At 31.7% G+C, this 6,802-nt stretch overlaps 1 protein-coding gene across 1 annotated transcript in view; it reads right to left on the reverse strand.

Annotated features, from left to right (window-relative positions):
* Positions 1 to 6,802, reverse strand: part of LOC115883928 (eye-specific diacylglycerol kinase) — a 317,841-nt gene extending 311,039 nt beyond the window's left edge. Inside the window, exon 1 of the mRNA XM_030902359.1 lies at positions 6,699 to 6,802. The gene's annotated coding sequence lies outside the window, so the exon portion shown is untranslated. The remainder of the gene's footprint in view (positions 1 to 6,698) is intronic.

Genomic DNA, 6,802 nt, shown 5'->3' on the forward strand with positions numbered 1-6,802 from the left:
TGGGAGATCTGATTCTGTGAATGACATCTGTTACCTGGATCTTTTGACGGTCTTTCTTTTTGTCGGTCCAAGTCTTGCATGTATAGATAGTATAGATACATTAGGGTGAACCAAAAAAATTTAACCTATGGAATTTATGGGTTAAAGTGAACCTAATAACCGAAAAGAAAATATTCCCGGAAGGCAGGATTTTTAGCTCAATTTTAAAAGGTGTCGGTGAACATTCAAAGTTTTTCTTTCATTAAAAGTACCATATGTAAACTACATTAACTATAGTAATGTAAACTACATTAACTATAGTAGTTAACTTTAAGATAGATTTTTCAGGAAATTTTATGCTCTACAAGAATCCGCGACGTATTTTTTTATCGTAAACCGTTTCAAATTTATGGTACTTTTAATTGGAAAAGATTTTTTACGTGTTCTTTATGGAAAACTTTGAATGCTCACTGACACCTTTTAAAATTGAGCTAAAAATCCTACCTTCCGGGGATATATTTTTCTCGGTTATTAGTTCATTTTAACCAAAAAATTCTATATGTTAGTTTTTTTTTGGCTCGCCATAAATACGCATTGATTAAATGACTAAAAATTCCACTTTTCATGTGGAGAAAGATACGTCTAAATATTTTTCAATACCGTTTGATAGAGAGTTATCCCGTGGTCTAAAAGGAATTTTTAAGAATGTTAATTATAAACTTGTGTATAGTGCTAATAATAAATTACAACAATTATTAGGTAATCCAAAGGATAAAACACCTCCACTGGAAAGTTCGGGTATTTGTATAAATATCTTGTAAAGATTGTAATCAGAAATATGTTGGGCAAACTAGAAGATCAATATTAACTAGATTTAAAGAACATTTAGCTCAGATAAGATATGGTAGACCGGATAAATCTTGCGTTGCCGAACATATTGTTGATAAAGAACATTGTATAGATCTTAATAATTTAAAATTAATTAAACAAGTCTCAAATTATAGGCAATATGAAAGCATCAGAATTAATAAATGTAAAGATAGTATGAACAGAGACAACGGTCCGATTCCTTCAAGTCCTTTGTTCCTACTACTCTAGTGGCGGAAATCTAACTGTTACGCTCAGTGGGCTTTGACTCGGTTAGCTAGATTTTGCCACGCCCACTCGGTGCCCACTGAGCGAGTATATAAATGCTCAACTTGTAGATTGTACTTTACTTTATAATCATCTGCTGATGATGCTAACATGGTTAGCGAAACGCGCGTCCAGTGTAAAAGTAAAAGTATTTTGGTGTATTGTGGTGATTTAGTATTTTATTTTGCTATAATATTCATCAGCGAATCTCAGATGGTTAAGATATTCTCCATCTATTTTCAATCTTTTGTGCTACTGTAAACAGTTTTGTGGTCTTTTTAGTGCTACTGTAAACAGTTTTGTGGATATCGCATCTCCCTATCATATTCCTTTGCTAGTTGGGAACTCAGGGGTTGTTTTATACAGGGTGAGTCTTAAATAAGTGCAAACATTTTCAGGGCTGGTAGATCTCGATAAAAGAAACATATTTTCTCTTTACCGTTTTTCATATAAAACAGTCCAAAATAACCAAGTTATTTTACTTTGAAAATTTCCAAAAAAAATATTTTTTTGCTTAGATTTTGAGAACTGCTGGATCTCTTCTGGGTTTTCTTTTTTGTCAATTTAATCTACTACCTATGTTGCCATATTATCAAGAAATTATGTTTTTTAACTAAAAACTAAATAAAATCCAAAAATGTTTTCAAAAGATTTTACATTATCTCTGACAGATTCCAGATTTAAAAAAAAATCGCGAAAAAAAACTCATAATCGTGTTTCTGGGGGAGAAATATACTACCCCTAAAAATATTTGCCCTTATAAGGCTCACCCTTTATATTGTTAGTCTTGTTTTCGCTTCTTTCTATATATTGACAATAGTTTCAATATAAAGTATGTCTATTCATTATTTTGTTAGGGTTTTTATTACCGACTTAGGAAAACCATCGATATTTTGATATATCGATACATTCGACACATCCTTAGATTGAATCCAATTTAAATAAAGATGCTTAGACAGGAATATCGATATCTCGTTTACTAGATCATTATCATGATGTTGCAGGAAAATATTAGAATTGAGGTTAAAATAGGTAAACCAATAACTCAACTGATATATAGTTTTGCAGGAAAATTCTGTTTATACAGGGTGAGTCATAAATAAGTGAAAATATTTTCGGGGCCGATAGATCTCGATAAAAGAAACATATTTTCTCTTTACCGTCTTTCAAATAAGTCCAAAATAACGGAGTTATTTTATTTGAAAATTTGCAACAATTTTTTTTTGGTTAAATTTTAATAACCACTGGATCTTTTCTGGATTTTCTTTCTTGTAAATTTAATCTACCATCCAAGTTGCCATATTATTAAGAAATTATGTTTTTTTTAAATATTAAAAATTAAAAACATTTTCAAAAAACTTTTCAAAAAATTCCAAATTTTCAAAAAAAATTTTCGCAAAAAAAACATAATCGTGTTTCGGGGGTCGAAATATATACTACCCCTGTACTACCGAAATATAATATCCGCACTTATTTAAAGCTCACCCTGTATAGTTGAATTCCAAAAATATATAGTTTGAGGGTTTAGAACCTTTATTTTTAACATATTTATTTAAAGACAATAGTATTAACAATGGTTTCACTGAGTGTACTAATGAACTAAATATTTGTTAATCTATCATTTATACATACATAGGTATCTATGAATGTAATTTTTGATTCAAAAACTTCTTTTTTTGCTTTTATTTAAGAGTATAAGATTTCTAATATATTTAATGGAACATTAAAGATATTAAACCCAAGTAATTTACTTAAGTAATCAAATTTATATAGATACTGCAGACAACAAAATATAAAAAAAAACATAAAGAAAATAGAGATATAAGATTTTATATAAATTGAATTGAAGAATATACAACAAAAAAGAATGTTTGGTTTTTTATACTTCAACTAAAACCTCTTTTTTATAATATTAAAAGAAGAGGCACAAATCAACTGTAACAGATGCGAAAGAACACCGAATTCCGCGTTCAGGTTTCTGTGACCTTTAGAAAGAGTTCATAGACAATACGCATCAATGTATAGTTTGGGTTATTATTTGTTTGGGTGAAAATAATCTGCACCAATATGTATTCGAGGCATATAATCTCACGGTAATTTAATAGTTTACTCGTCATATTATATCAGTTCGTAGGAGATTAGGAAAAAAAAAGATATTTATAGTATAAAAAATTAATTTATTTAACAAAATTTAATTAAAGATGTGACAAAATAGTTACTTTTCTATTGGTTCTATCGGACTTTTTTCGACTATATAAATCTTTATTTGTAAACTTTAATGCATAAAATATTTTCAATCTAATAAATAATTTAATGATGTAAATAAGAGGAAATTTCTCACATGGGTGGTCAAATTCTATAGTTTTCATTATATCAAACAGCCTCTGAATGTTTTCTTCAGTGCAAAACTCATCAAAATTTAATATAAATAATTTTTCCAGCCTGTAAATAAAATGAACAAATTTTTCCACTTTCATGATCAAAGGGTTTTAAATGGGTAAAAAAATTCGAGTTATCCAGAGATTCGGATTCTTTTGCAAATTTTAGACAAATATCACATTGATGTATTTGAAGACCCTTTTTAATGATGCAGTCAAACATAATTAAAGGCATTTTGAGTTGAAAAGATTTCTCAGAGGCTGTTTGATATAATGAAAACTATAAAATTTGACCACCCATGTGAGAAATTTCCTCTTATTTACATCATTAAATGATTTATTAGATTGAAAATACTTTATGTATTAAAGTTTACAAATAAAGATTTATATAGTCGAAAAAAGTCCGATAGTACCAATAGAAAGGTAACTATTTTGTCACATTTTTATTAAATTTTGTTAAATAAATTAATTTTTTATACTATAAATATCTTTTTTTTCCTTATAAATAAACACATTTGTATCCCATTTTAAATAAGATATACAAATTACCAAAACTTAGAAATAACAGTTCAAAAGTTCAACAAAAATCCTACACGCGTTTTTAAAAAGAAACATATAACCACGCACTATGTCACTCCAGCAAGCGAATACGACACAGCATGGGTTTCCGGACTAAACGACTGGTGTATTTACACCACTCAATAGACGTGCCGAGTTTGCCGAACGGTTTCCGATGCAGTCGCTTTCTTTCGCATCTGTGGAAGAGGGAATCTCCCCAACGCTTTTTTGTAACACGCTGCATACAATTTTAACAACTGAAATAAAACTTTTAAAAATTACTTTTGAACTGGATACCTATCTTTTTTCCAATTATAATTTTGAGAATATCGCCTCCGCATCAACCAACTAACAATAGAAATATAAAGAGTCGATGGACGGGAGAACTTACATTATCTCTGATATTACCTTGCTCTTATTTTTCGCCTTGGCAAAGTGCCCTTTATATCCCACATTCCCTTTCTAGTTTAGCTAATGGATACTGTACCGTCTCTGGGGCAAGTAATGCTCTCCATCGATCTTTCCAATAGAATGGTAGACAAGAAAATTATAAAAATGGAATTAGGAAATGTTACTTATTATATTTGAAAGTAATGAGTACAATCCCCGCACTAGTGCACATGGTTTAGCTCAATTTCGTATGATTTACAGGGTTTATAACTAATAATATACGAAATAATATACTTGAGTAGAGGGAGATGGCCGATTCTGCGCCAGGCGGCGGCGGCGGAGGAGGCGTCATGTGACGTCATCAGGTAAGAACAGTTAAAATACGCTAATAAACAAGAATAAACTGGTTTGAACCGCTTTGAACCGCTTTTAAACTACTTTGAACTGCTTTTTAGCTTATTACAACAGACCTGTTCATTTTTTGTTCAAACCCGTTTATTTCTGTTTTAAAGCTGTTGTTTTCTGTTTAAACCCGTTTATTCTCGTTTATTAGCGTATTTTACATGTAACTAGCTGATGATGTAACATGACGCCTCCTCCTCCGCCGCCGCCTGGCGCAGAATCGGCCATCTCCCTCTACTTACATGTATTGATTTCTTTCGAAAATCGACAACTCTGAAACTATAAACCCTTCCCGGACGCAAAAGGTACATTGTGAGACAGGAAATTGTAGAGAGAAACTAGCCCTATAACATAGGATACAACATTTTAATGAACAGTACTTTCCATAAAATCAATAAAATGAAAAATATACGAAATAATATACATGTAGAGAGAAGATTTTTTTTATTCTCTTTAATTTTGCTCTCTTCAAATTTTTGCGAAAAACGCATAGTTTTCGAGATATTTACAAAATACCGATTTCGGGCGTCATCTTGGCAAGATGGTGGCGCCGCCGCCGGCGCGGCGGCAAGTCTGGAAATGTGCATTTTATGGATTTTAGTTAAGGACCCCAAAACCTGCAAAGTTTCAAAACTTCCGGACTTTTTTCCAAGCAGAGCCCTTCTTTGATCCCCGATGACTGAACTAAACCGCTGTCTGCGGAAAATTGCAAGAATATTCTAGCCAAATATCATCAGAAATCAGAATTGACGGAGCTTAACCAACCAGAGGCAGGTGTATAACGAGATCAAACTGAGAAAATGGAGGTGGATTGGTTACACTTTAAGGCAAAGTGGCAACAACATCGCTAGCAGAGCTATTGAGTGGAATCCAAAGGCAGTAGAGGAACTGATCGTCCAAGACATACATGACAAAGGACAATTAAAAAGGAGATCGAAACAGTAAACCGATAACCCGGCGCTGGAGAGCGTTTATGGAAGACCTATGGTCCACGTAGGAGTAAAGTACAAAATGACATGAATATGTCGAAAACTTTCAAATGGATTAGTCTCAGTCATTCCAAATCATTAGTCCAAATAAAAAAAATATCGATTTCTCTGCAACGATTCCAGAGAATACTGATTTAAAGCCATAAAAATACTGAGCGGCATCATTAGAGAAAAGCGTTTCGCGTACGTATTACCTTTTCAAAATATTTAATAAACTACTTCAGTTAAAGTATATAAACTCGTTTTTTTTCTGGACATAAAGCGCTCTATAAAAGTTTTAATTGGACCCAGAAGTGGCCGTGCAGGGGGTTGCCTAAGAACGAAAAAATACGACTACGCAGCCCGTGGTCGGAAATCTTAATAGTTAAAACTTCCGGCGCGATAAAAAGTTTTCTTAATTGCTACTGCGTCATTACTTAATAAAATACGGTCGTTTTTTTCTGGCCTTCCTAACAATTTCATTGCAACAACCTTAATTAAATAAAGAAGTTGGAGCAGGTTTTATTCGGATTACCTACGGATTAAATTAAGATTGTTAAAAATTTTAGTAGTAGGGATTATTTTGACTAATCTCATATCCGAAATAAGGGTATCCCAATCTTCCGTGGACATAATTTGAATAAAAAGATTAAGCAAGGAGTATAATAGGAAATGCCTAATTTTTAGCATTTCCTTTTTTTTAGTTATTGTTAATATTTACTGGATTTCTGATTTTTACTGTAACTTTTACCCCTATTACGAGTATACCAGATTCCTCAAAAAAAAATTGTAGAAAAAATGTTTGCGCATTTTATAAAATTTTAAAATCTTCTAAGCCACTTTTACCATTTCCTAAATTTATGATAAACTAAAATTTTGATACACTTACCGCCATTTATTTGTTTAACTTGTTTTTTCACTCCCAAATACAATCAATAGAAACTAATAGACTACAATAATCAAATTGCTTTAGCTATTTCCAGAGACATTCAC

This window comes from Sitophilus oryzae, unplaced genomic scaffold (assembly GCF_002938485.1).
Source record: "Sitophilus oryzae breed Bouriz unplaced genomic scaffold, Soryzae_2.0 scaffold_2006_pilon_pilon, whole genome shotgun sequence".
Taxonomy (NCBI): domain Eukaryota; kingdom Metazoa; phylum Arthropoda; class Insecta; order Coleoptera; family Curculionidae; genus Sitophilus; species Sitophilus oryzae.